Source organism: Neomonachus schauinslandi, chromosome 1 (assembly GCF_002201575.2).
Source record: "Neomonachus schauinslandi chromosome 1, ASM220157v2, whole genome shotgun sequence".
Classification (NCBI taxonomy): domain Eukaryota; kingdom Metazoa; phylum Chordata; class Mammalia; order Carnivora; family Phocidae; genus Neomonachus; species Neomonachus schauinslandi.
The window spans coordinates 101924163-101938482 of NC_058403.1; the positions used below are offsets into that span (position 1 = coordinate 101924163).

General features: G+C 41.0%; 1 pseudogene; it reads left to right on the plus strand.

The window, feature by feature from the left end:
- The first annotated feature begins 13485 nt into the window (after positions 1–13485).
- On the plus strand, positions 13486–14320 carry LOC123323226 (annotated as a pseudogene).

Below are 14320 nucleotides of genomic sequence, written 5' to 3' on the forward strand. Positions count from 1 at the left end.
TCCCAAACTTTTTCAACATCCCCAAGAAAAACATTTTATCCATTAAGTAGTACTCTTTCCCTTCACCCTCCAGCCGCTGGTAGCCCGTATTTTACTTTCTGTCCATGAATTTGCCTATTGTAGGTATCTCATGTAAGTGGAATCATACAATACTTGTCCTTTATGTCTGGTTTATTTCACTAAGCAAAATGTTTTCAATATCCATCCAAGTTATAGCACATATCAAAATTTCACTCCTTTTTTATGACTGAATAATATTTCATTACATATGTTACATATATATTATGTACATATAATATATATAAAATATATATGATATATATATCATATATATATCACATTTTGTATATCCATTCATTCCTTGATGGACACTTGGGTTGTTTACACTTCTTGGCTTTTGTGAATAATGCCACTGTGAACATTGATGTGCAAATATCTGTTTGAGTCTCTACTTTTTAGTTCTTTAAATTCTTTTCAATTCCCTAGGAGTGAAATTGCTGGGTCATATGGTAGTTTCTGTTTAACCTTTTGAGAAACCACCAAACTGTTTTCCACAGTGGCTGCATCATCTCATATTTCTGCTAGCAACACATGAGGGTTCCAGTTTCTCTGTATCCTTATCAACACCCATTTTCATTATTATTGCCATCCTACTAGGTGTGAAGTGGTATCTCACTGGAGTTTCGTCTTGCATTTCTCTAATGATTAATGTTATTGAGCATCTTTTCATGTGCTTACTGGGCACTTGTAGATCTTTGGGAAAATGTCTATTCAAGTAATTTACTAATTTTTGAATTGGGTCTTTTTTTGTAGTTGAGTTTTAAGAGTTCTCGATATATTCTGGGTGTTATTCTCTTATTGGATATATGATTTACAAATATTTTATCCCATCCCGTAGGCTGTCTTTTTTGCTGTCTTGATAGTACCCTTGGACGCACAGAAGTTCTTATTTTTGTTGAAGTCCAGTTTATCTGTTTTTTCTTTTGATGCCTGTGCCTTGGTTGTCATATCCTAGAAGTCATTGCCAAATCACTTCCTTTCATTTTGTTGCCAAAAATATCCCATGATACAAACATGCCACATTTTATTTATCCATTCATCAGTTGATGGCTATTTGGGTTGTTTCTGCCTTTTGGCTATTATCAGTAATGCTGTTATGAATGTTCACGAAATCATGGTCTTGTGTAGACTTAAGTTTTTATTTCTCTTGGGTATAAATCTAAAGTAGAATTGCTGGGTCATATGGTAACTGTTTAAAGAACTGCCAGACTGTTTTCCAAAATGGCTGTACCATTTTACATTCTCACCATTAGGTGTATGAGGGTTCCAATTTCTCTACATTCTCACCAACAATGGTTATTACCTAACTTTTGGCTTATAGTCGTCCTGGTGGGTTTGGAGTAGTGTTTCAGCATGGTTTTGATTTTCATTTCCTTAATGACTAGTGATGTTGTACATCTTCTCATGTACTTATTGGCCACTTGTAGATCTTCTTTAATCCTTTACCCATTTTTGAACCAGTTTGTCTTTTTATTACTGAGTTGTAATAGTTCTTTATATTTTTTAGATAGAAGTCTCTTATCAGGCATATGATATGCAAAGATTTTCTCCCATTCTGTGGGTTGTATCATCACTTTCTTGATGGTGTTCTTTGAAGCAGAGAAATTTTATTTTTACTATTATTATTTTTTAAAAGATCTTATTTATTTGTCAAAGAGAGAGAGAGGGAGCACAAGCAGGGGGAGTGGCAGGCAGAGGGAGAAGCAGCCTCCCCTCTGAGCAAGGAGCCTGATGCAGGACTCGATCCCAGGACCCTGGGATCATGACCTGATCTGAAGGCAGACGCTTAACCGACTGAGCCACCCAGGCATCCCTGAAGCAGAGAAATTTTAAATTTTGATGATGTCCACTTTGTGTATTTTTCCTTTTGTTGCTTGTGATTTTGGTGTCGCATCTAAGAAATCATTGCCTAATCTGAAGGGGGTCCATCTCACACTGAGATCATGGCCTGAGCCGAAATCAAGAGTCAGACCCTTAACTGACTGAGCCACCCAGGCACCCCTGATCCTGATTTTAATGGGAAACTTTTAGGCCTTCATCTTTTTGTGGTGCTGCTGTTGGTTTTTGATAGGGTAGCCTTATTAATAAAAGGATGTTTATTTGCATTCCTGGTTTGTTAAGAGATTTTTAAAATTTGTGAATGATATTCAAATGTTTTCTCTACATCTGTGAAGATGATCATATTTTGTTTTTATTCTTTAATCTGTTAGTGTGTTGAGTCACACAGATGGGTATTTCCTAATAGCAAATTCTTATATTCCTGAGATAAGCCCTTTTGGGACTTGCTTAGGTTTTATTTAGGACTTCTGTATCCGTCTGTGTAAGTGAGATTGGCCCATAGAGTCCTTTTCTTATATAGTTTTGATCTGGTTTTGGTGGCAAAACCTGTTTTTAGTTTTTTTTATCAAACATCTCTTGAGCATTAAACATCTTTCCAGCCCTACCTCTAACTCCTGGATGACCAGTTCCATGCTGGCTTTGTCCCAGGACAACCTACCGTACCTTGTCTCAGTTCATGCCATGTTCCTTTCACATCCTTCCTCGGGCTTTCCCAATGCATAGGTGAGCGATGCCCACAAAACCTGCTCTGTGCTGGGGAGTGAAGAGCTAACACCTGTTGGGGGGCACTCTTTTTTTTTTTTAAGATTTTATTTATTTATTTGAGAGAGAGAAAGAAAGAGAGTATGAGCGCAAGCAGGGGGAGCAGCAGAGGGAGAGAGAAAGGGAGAAGCAGACCCTCTGTGGAGCAGGGAGCCTGATGGGCACTCAATCCCAGGCCCCTGGGACCATGACCCGAGCCAAAGGCAGATGCTTGACCGACTGAGCCACCCAGGCGCCCCAGGTGCCCAGGGGAGCACTTTTGACCAAGGTCGGACCTTGACCAAACTACTCAGGTGAGCCTATGCACCTTCCTTTCTTTTCCCAGGGTGACAGTCCCGAGATGAAATTAATAGGGCCTTTCGGTCTCCCTTAGTGGAAGCCAACTCAATGAAGTATCCTTACGTTAGCTTTCCTCCTTCCTCGTTTCAATCTTCCGTCCCTCACTTCGACTTCCCGGGATCATATTCCAAATAAACGACCCACACGCAAGCCTGAGTTTCAGGCTCTGTTTTCAGGGAAGCCCAGGCTAAAACAGTTTTGTTCCAGAAAATAAGTTGGTAGCTTTCTTTTTTTCTTTGAAAAATGTTCTGTTTTTTTTTGTGATGGTTGTATTGGATAAAATAATCTATTGAATGTTGTTAAAACCTGCCTATGACCATACTGTGCTGCTTGTGAGAGGACAAAGGAGCACTTCTTTCCCTTGCAACTTAGTCAAGTTTTTAAACAGTTGTTGGTTTATTCAAGTCTTCCATTTCTCTTTGAATTTATTTTTATAATTTATATTTTCCAAACTTATAATATTTTTCTCTTATACTTTAAACTTTCAACTGCATCTGTAGTTATATCTTCCTTTCATTTCTAATGTTATTTTGTGCCTAATTCGTGTCTTCTCTCTTTTTTCTTGATCAGTATAACGGGGGGCTTATTTATTGTCTTTTCAAAGAACTGGCTTTTAGCTTTATTGATCATAATTAGTTTCTGCTTTTGTATTTATTTCTTTTTTCCTGCTTTCTTTGAGTTTACTTTGAGTCAAATGTTTCCTGAGTTAACTCATTTATTTTTCTTAAAAAGTTTTAATATATGAGATATCCCAAATACCCAGAAAAACAAAAAACCAAAAACATATATATGTAATAAATACCCATGTAACTACCACACAGATTTAAAAAATCAAATTATTTTCAATCTTTCTTTGTTACTAAAGATTTCTTACTTACCAATAAATGCATTTAAGACTACTAACATAATGTAATATAACATACATTGCATCTTACAATTCTTGATTTATAGAGCTTTGGTTATCTTTTAGTTTCCAACATTTTGAAATTTATGTTGTAATTTCCTCTTCAACTCATACACTATTAGAATGATATCTTTAAAATTCCAATGTATTTTCCTTTATCTTTCTATATTGATTTCTAATTTTATTGGAAAGAGAATATTAAATCTATTCTTTTAGATTAGCTGATACTTCTTTATTGATTTGGAAAGATGCTCAGGACATATTATTAAGAGAAAACATCATTATGTTAAAAATTACTGCATTGAGGAGAAAAAGCATGTGCATACTTGCAGTGAAAAAAGATAAAGGGGATACAAGCCAAAATATTATTCTGACAAATAGTTATCAACAAAGTGAAAGGAGATTGGTTTTCTTTAAGTTTTTATTTTAATTCCAGTTAGTTAACTTACAGTATTATATTAGTTTCAGATGTACAATATAGTAATTCCACACTTTATGGAAGGTTTTCTTCTAACTCATTTTTCTTCTTGAATTTTCAATGATTTCTCTAATGACCATGTTCTCTCTTAAAAAATTAAAAATCAGCTTACTGATTTTTAAAAATATTTCTTTGTAAAAATATTTGATGCCCATTCAAAAAACTTTTTAAAATATAGAGATGTATACTATACAAAGTTCTTGCTTGACTTCTAAACATACAGAGCATACATTTGTTAATTTAAAAATGGTATATATGTAAACATATATGTATTATATACATAGATGTAGATATATGTATATGTAGATATTTCTACAACTTGCTTTTATCCTTTATAGTACATTACGGAGACTTTTGCTTTGCTGTAGCAGACTGACCATGTGACTTACACACGTATTCTTCTGAAAACTCATTGAAATGACAGCATAGATGTACCCCCAAAGAGACAAAATCAGGATAATAAATTCTGAAAAGGATAACAAAAAATAAAATGTAAGAAAGAGAAACCAAGTCACAGGAAATGGTGGTACCATTATCAGGAAGGTAGGGGTGAGGTGGGTTGGGGCATAAGGAGCGGACCACCTCCACTTTCTTCTTGGCCCCAGTCAAGAGTTAATTCAGAGAAATAGCCCAGGGAAGCCTTAAATTGGGGGATACCAGGCACGGAAATTACTCCGGGACATACTGGTGAGGGAAACAATGATACACATGAGGTCATGTCTTATATATTAATAAAACAATATATGCACATAAATAGGAATGTGAAAGCATGGACCCACCCTGGAAAGATACACACAGTATCTGTGGTTACATGATAGTTTCCCACTGGCATGGTGCTGGGCTCTTCTCTAAATTTTCTCCCTGAGTGATCCTGTTCATTTCTGTGGCTTTAAATGCGGTCTGTGACTTTAAATTTTTGTCTCCTTTGGGTGGGCCCCCCCCCCCCCACTGGCTCAGACTAAGCCAACCGTGGTGCTGTATTCCTCAGCCACGGTGCTTGCTTTAGGGAAGCGCATGAGACTAGAGCCTTTGGGACGTGGTGGAGCTCCGAGGCAGACACTTTTCCCGGCTGGCTTTGCACCTGAGAGAGAGAAAGTTCTGGCAGCATTCTTGCTCTAAGCTCTACCAGTTCACATTGCCACCCAACTGTTACTAATCCCGAGTAACATCAATTATTTATTTTTGTCTTTGCCAGTGGGTTAGGAGTAAATATATCTGCTTGACATTTTGTGTGTTGTTAGTGAGGTTAAGCACCTTTTCCTATTGTGTAGTCATTTGTATTTCTTTTATAAGTTGTCCATTTATTCTCTTTTGTCATTTATAAATTGCCTTGTTAGCCTGTGCCTTATTGATAAGTAAGATGTTTTAACATATTGTGACTATTATGCCTTTCTTATAGGTATTACAAATATATTTAGCACACTGTTTTAAATAACTATTTTCTAATTATTTTAATGTTGTTATTGATGCTGAATGTGTCCCGGGACAGTCATTAATCTACTGTGCCTATAAATTCACATGGGAATTAAGGAGTGGAGCAGCCTCTTTCTAAGTGCTTATTCTCCTAGCAACATCTCCCAACACTGTGGATTGGTCAAATATGAAAATTCTCCTTCACAGGCTGTTAAAGGTGTGCAAGCATAGACTTCATTCTATGAAAATTTACAATAAGAGAGTAAAACATTTGAATAATCATTTTGGCTTTATTTATCACTGAAAATACAAATTTTTCCAACATATTGACTTCACATATAATTTACCTTATTGATTAAGCGCAATGTGAGTTTTTGTCTTAAAAATTAAGTCCATTTACTCTGAAAAACAAACTGAGGGTTCTAGAGGGGAGGGGGGTGGGAGGATGGGTTAGCCTGGTGATGGGTATTGAGGAGGGCACGTTCTGCATGGAGCACTGGGTGTTATGCACAAACAATGAATCATGGAACACTACATCAAAAACTAATGATGTAATGTATGGTGATTAACATAACAATAAAAAATTTAAAAAATTGAGTCCATTTAGTGGTAAGTTTTTGTGGCCTCTTTGAGTTCCATGGACCAACAATTAGGAAATGCTGATTTATCTGACCAGCAAATAATACAATAAGAACAAATGGAAGAATAGCTAAACTTTATAAGCATCAGTAATGTGGTACTATTCTAAGTGTGCTACACACATCACACCCTTTATTTCTTAAAAGAACCCCATGAGGGGGCACCTGGGTGGCTCAGTTGGTTAAACATCTGCCTTCGGCTTGGGTCGTGATCCCGGGGTCCCGGGATCGAGCCCCACGTCGGGCTTCCCGCTCAGTGGGGAGTCTGCTTCTTCCTCTCCCTCTGCCTGCCGCTTCCCCTGCTTGTGCTCTCTCTTTCTCTCTCTGTCAAATAAGTAAAATCTCAAAAAACAAAAAACCAAACCCAACCTCATGAGGCAGGTACTATGACTATTCCTATTTTCCAGATGAAGGAACAGGCACAGCAAGGTTAATTAACTAATCCAAGCTCACCCAGCTACTGGGGAAGAGCGAGTCTTTGAACTCAGGCAGTCTGTGCTCACTGGCTACACCTTGAGCCATTAGGCCCACTGCTTTCTTAGTGCTTTGTTTGTTTTATTTTGTTTTGGTTTGGTTGTCTTAAGCTTGATTTTATCACTTAAACCCATATGGTTCAGATCTGAGTTTATGTTCTATCACATGAAAATGGGAATTCAATGTGATAAGGACTCTTAGTGTGTTTAATCCTGATTTCCGTAAATGGGCCTGGCATATATTTTTAAGAGATCAAGAATTACTAAAACACTCTGTGGTGTCTCATGCAGCCCTAAACAAGAACTGAAGTCAAATTTTGGAATGATTGCCATTTTGACCTATACCAAGAATATGACATGTATGTATTTTCACTGAGTGTCTTTATCAAGCGGTGGCTAGTTATTTCAGATTATCAGAGAAGCAGTACCTGCTGTCTTGGCAGGGTAAATAGGGCTCCTAAGTGTCACCTTAGGGAGTGTCGGCCATTGCCTGGAGCCAGGCTGAGCTAGAGAGCCAGCTGCCAGGGACCTGGCCACAGGAGCTGAAGGGAAGAGCTAGGAGAATCTAGGTGAGAGGACCTCTGACTCTTGGGTGCCCAGCCTGAGGAAAGGGGTGCTTGGTCAGTAGGCATGTGGGCCAGGCACAGTGGGGCCTGATGCTCAGGGATTGAGCTTGGGGAGGGATGGTCCGGAGGAGCTCCCAAACACCTGTCTGAGAAGCGTGGTGGCCAGCAGGTCATTCTGAGTGGATTTGGTACCACTTGGGGGGCACAATTGTGCATCTGAAAGCAGCCCCATTCTTAAGCTCCTGCTCTCACTCCACTCCTCTATCCCAGAGCTGGTAAGGACATTTCACAGCCAGTAACCTCTCATGAGGGATGCACTGGGGAACCCTAGAAACAATGTTTATAAATATTAATAAGAACTAATATCTGCTGAGCTTATACCACCGGTCAGGAATGATTCAAAGACCTTCCACACGTACAAACCCTCTGAGGCAAGTATTGTTTACAGAAGAGGCAGGTGAGGCAGAGGGAGCTTAGGAAAATCGCCCAGGGTCACACAGCATGTAAAAGGGGCAGGTGGGAAAGGTGGGGGGCTGTTCCACCTGAGTGAGTTTGGCTCCAACCCCAAACATCAAGCTGTTATGCTCTACTGGCTTCTTGGGATATTAGTAAAGGACTCTTCTCTGTAGATGTAAGAGGAACACTGAACTTGCTACACTGCTTACAACAAAATGTCTCAGTCTCAAGGCAGTAATTTCTTTCAGCCCCTCAGCTGTCTTCCAAATGTCCTTCACTTCTGGATTTTCCTGAGCTGGGAAGGGGCTCAGTTCTTAGCGTTTAAAAAGCCACAAGAGGCTACATTTAATACATATTTTTACTGCTGCTTTTTTTGTCCTATTGGGCTCATTTTGTCCATCAATTTCCCCTGCAGAACCAAGACCAACCGTGTATGCTGACTGCTGTCCGGCCACCTCAGGACTGCCAGGTCTGGCACAGTGACCTTGGGTCCTGGCTCTCCCTTCAAAGAATTCATCACTTACAGTACTGTCCACTGAAGGCCGCCGGTCAGAGCTGCTGGAACACTGAGAAGTCCAGTAGAGGAAGGCTGCTCAGGTTCACACTCAAGTTCCAGACTCCAATAGGGCAGAAAGAGCAAGTCAGTATGTCATCCCCCTAGAGGTTAATGATAAAACTAGACAGCATTGTCAACAGCATCCACTTCAGGGCTCTGGAAATCGACCAGAGGCAAACAACAAATTGAGAAGTGTTCTTTTCATCCAGAACTGCTGTATTTTGGTATGAAGAATGGGAAGATATGGCATTCTTGCCTGGCACTGTCCCCCCACCACCCCCACTCCCGTCCCAGCTCAGTCAGTGCAAAGCTTCTGGTAGAATGCGGCGAGCCGAAAGCACCCACGGCAGGTTTGCTGCTGGACAGAGCACAACTGAGTTCCAGCAAAAGGCGAAAAACACCTCCCAGTCATGTCGTCAGGATCTTGGCGGCAAGTGAATGAGGGTGGCCAGCACTTCATTCAGCAGAGGTTGTTGTCAGGTTGGAAAAAGCAATCTTATGGCCAACAAGCCAGAAATTTCATAGAGAGATCTGGAAATGAGACAATCACTGAGGAGCTTGAAAAATTCTCTACACACCTGCCTTCTGAGAGTGTGCAGTGTGGGAGCAGAGAGGATCCAAGTTCTCCTCACATCCCTGGCGAGCTGACACAACAGACTTGCAGAGGACATGTGGATGGGCATGTGGGAATCCTACTGGGCTGATAGAAATGTTCTAAAGCTGGATTGTGGTGATGTTTGCACAACTCTGTACATTTACCAAAAATCACCAATTTTATACTCCAGATAGGTAAATGATACATCAGTAAAGCTGTTAAAAAAAAATACTTAGGTTCTAGTGAATGACTCTAAAGAATGTTGCTTGGAGAATTTTCCTTTGGTATATTATGGCACTGCAAAACCAACTTCTGACAGAACAAATGAGCTATTTTTGGTAAGAGATATTGGTCACCTGCAATGATTTCGTCAGTCCATCATGCACTGCATTAGAGCTTAGAAAGCGTTAACTTTCAAAGACCATCAATAAGCAAGACTCACTTGAAAACTATATATTTAAAGATGAAGATGTGTGTTCTGAGACATCATGTGTCAACATTGATTGAGCACAGAGTTTGCCACAGAGGCTAGGAGGCATACTACTTAAATTTGACAGCCTTCAAGGGGTTTATACTATTACAATTATAAGTTGATTTACAATAGTATGTTAAAGTTAAATATTATATTACTGTTACTGGGATAGGGCTGGTAGAAAACGAGATGTGCTTAAAAAAAAAAAAAAAAAAAAGGCGCCTGGGTGGCTCAGTTGGTTGGGCGACTGCCTTCGGCTCAGATAATGATCCTGGAGTCCCGGGATCGAGTCCCACATCGGGCTCCCTGCTCAGCGGGGAGTCTGCTTCTCCCTCTGACCCTCCTCCCTCTCGTGCTCTCTGTCTCTCATTCTCTCTCTCGCAAATAAATAAAATCTTAAAAAAAAAAAAAAGAAAACGAGATGTTGCCAAACACATCTGATAAATTATAAAATATCTTCTTCATTCGTTACTGCATTTAATCCTTGTAACAATCCTGTGGGTATTGCCAAAAGACAGGGAAACTGAGGCTCAGAGTGATTCAGCAGCTTGTTCAAGATCACATATCTTATGCCAAAGCTGAGATATGAATCCATGTGGCTGATTCTCAAGCAAATGTTGGTGAAGATCTGGGATAACTGTCACTCATACCTGGTTCATTGGGGTGTAAATTTGTAAAATTTCCGTGGAAGATAACTTGGTAATATCTAGCAAATGAAAACTGCATATATTCTTTGTCTTTGAAATTCCACTTCTAGGATGTTTGTGGTTCAGTATAAATGGCCATCAGTAATGAATTAATTAAATAAACCTCTGTCTAGAAATGGAATACTATACAGCCATCCAAGGATGTGTATCTGAATATACTAATACAGAATAATCTGCAAGGTATATTATCAAATTTAAAAAAAAGCTGTTCTCCACACTTTTAAAAAAAGATTTTATTTATTTATTTGACAGAGAGAGACAGAGAGGGAACACAAGCAGGGGAAGTGGGAGAGGGAGAAGCAGGCTTCCCGCCAAGCAGGGAGCCCGATGTGGGGCTCGATCCCAGGACCCTGGGATCATGACCTAAGCCAAAGGCAGACGCTCAACGACTGAGCCACCCAGGCACCCCTGTTCTCCACACTTTTTTGTATTTTTTAAAAGGGACTGGCTGCCTAAAGAGACAGGGAGTTGTGGATACTATCATAAAACCAATTATACAATTTTAAACTGAGGTCTGTGGTTAATTATTTTTATTTTTTAAAAATTATTATTATTATTTTGATTTTCCATAGCAAGATTTTATGCAACAAAGTGGTTATTAAAAAGCTCTGCACATATATTAAGTATTTGTTTGTTTGTTTTATTATTAACATATAATGTATTGTTTCAGGCGTACAGGTCTGTGATTCATCAGTCTTACACAATTCACAGCGCTCACCATAGCACATACCCTCCCCAATGTCCATCACCCAGCCACCCCATCCCTCCCAGCCCCCTCCACTCCAGCAACCCTCAGTTTGTTTCCTGAGATTAAGAGTCTCTTATGGTTTGTCTCCCTCTCTGGTTTCTTCTTGTTTCATTTTTTCCTCCCTTCTCCTATGATTCTCTGCCTTGTTTCCCAAATTCCACATATCAGTGAGATCATATGATAATTGTCTTTCTCTGACTGACTTATTTCACTTAGCATAATACCCTCTAGTTCCGTCCATGTCATTGCAAATGGTTAAGATTTCTTTTTTTTTTGATGGCTGCATAATATTCCATTGTATATATTATGTGGTTACTTTTTAAAAAATATTTTATTTATTTATTTGAGAGAAAGAGGGAGAGCATGAGTGGGGGCCAGGGGCAGAGGGAGAGGGAGAAGCAGACCCACCCCTGAGCAGGGAGCCCGACACGGGCATGGGGCTTGATGCCAGGACCCTGAGATCATAACCTGAGCCGAAGGCAGACACTTAACCAACTAAGCCACTCAGGCGCCCCCATGATTAATTTTTAACTAGTGTCTGTGGTTTCCATATTTACAAATGGCAAAATAGTGAGCTGTTGACTAGGATATGGGATGGCCTCATCGTATATAAGTGAGTGTTTCTATGGTATTAGTTAAAAGGGATTCTTCCTAGTCTGTTAAGCTCTTCTCTTTTCTGACTTGGCCTATCCAAATCTTCAGAGTTAGAAGGAAACTTAGAAACTGTGTGGTTCAATACTTATCAACAGCAGGTCACAGCCTCCCAGTGAATTCTGAAATTAAATTTGTGGGTCAAAACTAACATTATTTCATCACTACAAATTAAAAAAAAATAAATAATATAGACTAAAACCTTATGGATAAGGAAATGGAGGCTCTGACAGGCCCAGTGACTTGCCCAAGATGAGTAACAGGGCTCGAATTTCTACTCTTGTGTCCAGACTTACAGATTCCTTCTTTGTTTCATCATATTTTATAGATGTTTCTGTTGCCAGGGTCACTGAAGGACTTTAAAGAGTGGAAAGGTAGGTAATTGAACTTTTATTTTTGAAAGACCACGAGGAACAATGTGGAGGGCAGGCTGGAGGGGACCAACGGGAGGCTGGGAGCCCACGTAGGAGCTCCAGTGAGAACTGATGATCCATGAAGGCACTGGCTTTATGCCTTCTAAGGAAGAGAAAGGTGTGCAGTTTGTTTAGAGGACAGCAATGACAGGACCTGGAGATGACTGAGTTTGAAGTGGTACAGGAGAAAGAGTCAAGAAGAAATTCTAGGTTTCAGACTTGGGTACCTGGGTAAATGGTAGGGTGGTCTGCTGAGCAAGAAAAAACAGGAGAAGGATCAGTTTTGGGGGCAAAGACAATGAGAATGGATTTGAGATGTCTTTGGAAGTTTCACGTAGAGACGTCCAGGAGGGAGTGAGAAATCCAGCTTGGAATGCAGAAGAGAGCTCAGGGATAGAGCTGCTTATCTGGGGGTCATCCGTAGAGGGTGAAGGATAGCTGTGAAAGGATTTCTTCTTTTGGGTTCCTTTGGTCCTTACCCCTGAGTGTGGTTTCCAGGATTTCTTATTGGAAAGCCATGAGCAGAAACTTCTCACTGCACATCACCTCAACCAAATGCCACAGATACACAAAATGAAACCACTGGGGGCAGACTCAGAAACCAAAGCAACAAATTCTCCTCTCAAATTCTCTTATTTACTTGTTTGGTTTCCATTTGTGCCAGTGTAATTAAACAACTCTTTCTTTTACTTGGAACCTCTTTCTTTGGCCACTAGGGACTTCCCTCTGGTAGTGGCAGCAGTGACTTCAAGGACTTACCCCAGAGACCTCAGAACAGAAGCAACTGCTTTTCCACTTGAACTGTTATTTCTCTGCCTGAGGGAATCTTCTTGACCAGGGATCCTGCTAACCCTTAATGGGAAGTTTGGCCTCTGGGCTTCTTTATAGATATTAAATTCACAGTGAAACCGTGTAAGAATCCCATTCATTAAAAATTTCATTCATACTCTCCAAGCTGAAAACAAGAAACCACATTTTGGATTATATGGATAGCCACTCTCAGTGACCCAACTGACCAGTTGTTTCTGTTATGATACATTATTCCTGTGAATTCCAAGGGAATTAGTGAAATAGAAACATTTTCTTATTTCACATTTCATGTAGATGCTAAGGCTTTATTGGGAGGTTACTTGGTTATGGAGCAGGAATATTTCTCAGTGGAGGCTGTCAAGTTGGACTATGTTAAAGGACACTGGATGTAGAATTTGCCTGGATTGGAAGGATCTAGAGTTTCCACTGGCCACAAATTCAAGATCTATCACTGACTAGATTCGTAACCTTGACAAGTCACTTTGCCTTTCCAGTCTTCATTTCTCTTCTTCAAGAAAAGGTGAAATGGCTTTTCTGTGCTGAGGGTCCATATGAGGGTCCACATTGTTCTGGGTCCCCATGGAACTTAAAGGGAAACTTTCACAATGTTCAGAGCCCTTGGCATCCTCCTGCTATGGGAGGAGGATGTCCTGTAATTCCTTGCAGCAGGAACCCACTTAGGTGGCACCAACCCTGACTTCCAAATGAAACAGCACATATACAAAAGGGAAAGCGATGGCATATTTCAAATCTGGAGAGATCTTATGAGAAGCTTCTGCCAGCAGCTGGTGCCGTTGTTGCCATCAAAAACCCGGCTGATGTCAGTGTCATATCGTCCAGGCACAGTGGCCCGGGGGCTGTGCTCAAGTCAGCTGCTGCCGCGGGAGCCACTCTGATTGTGGCCGCTTCGCTCCCGGAACCTTCGCTTAACCAGGTGCTGGCGGCCTGCAGGGGGCTGTGTCTCCCGGTGGTTAGGGATCCCCGGGCTGACCACCAGCCTCTCACAGAGATGTCTTCTGTTAACCGGCCTGCTATCGCTTTGTGTAATCAGACTCTCCTCTGCGCTGTGTGGACACGGCCACCCACACAAGAGCGCGGGAGCTCGCGCAGTGGGTCGGGGGCGGGGGATGCTGGCCGGGGAAGTTCTGCACACGTGTGGCACCATCTCTCGTGAACCCCCAGGGGAGGCCAGGCCTGATCTCTCCTGAAAAGGCCGTGACCAAGGGGGAATTTCCGGGTGAATGGGCTGCCCCAGATCCCGAATTTACTGCTACTCAGCCTGAGGTCTCAGATGGTGTGCACGTGTCGTGCAGTTCCCTACGGAAGACTGGAGCTCCCAGCCATGGCTCAGGACTGCTCTGCAGCTCCCACTGCTCAGGCCACTCGGTGGGTAGGAACAACCCCTGCGTGATCCTAAGCTGCTCTTCCACAGACTCTTAA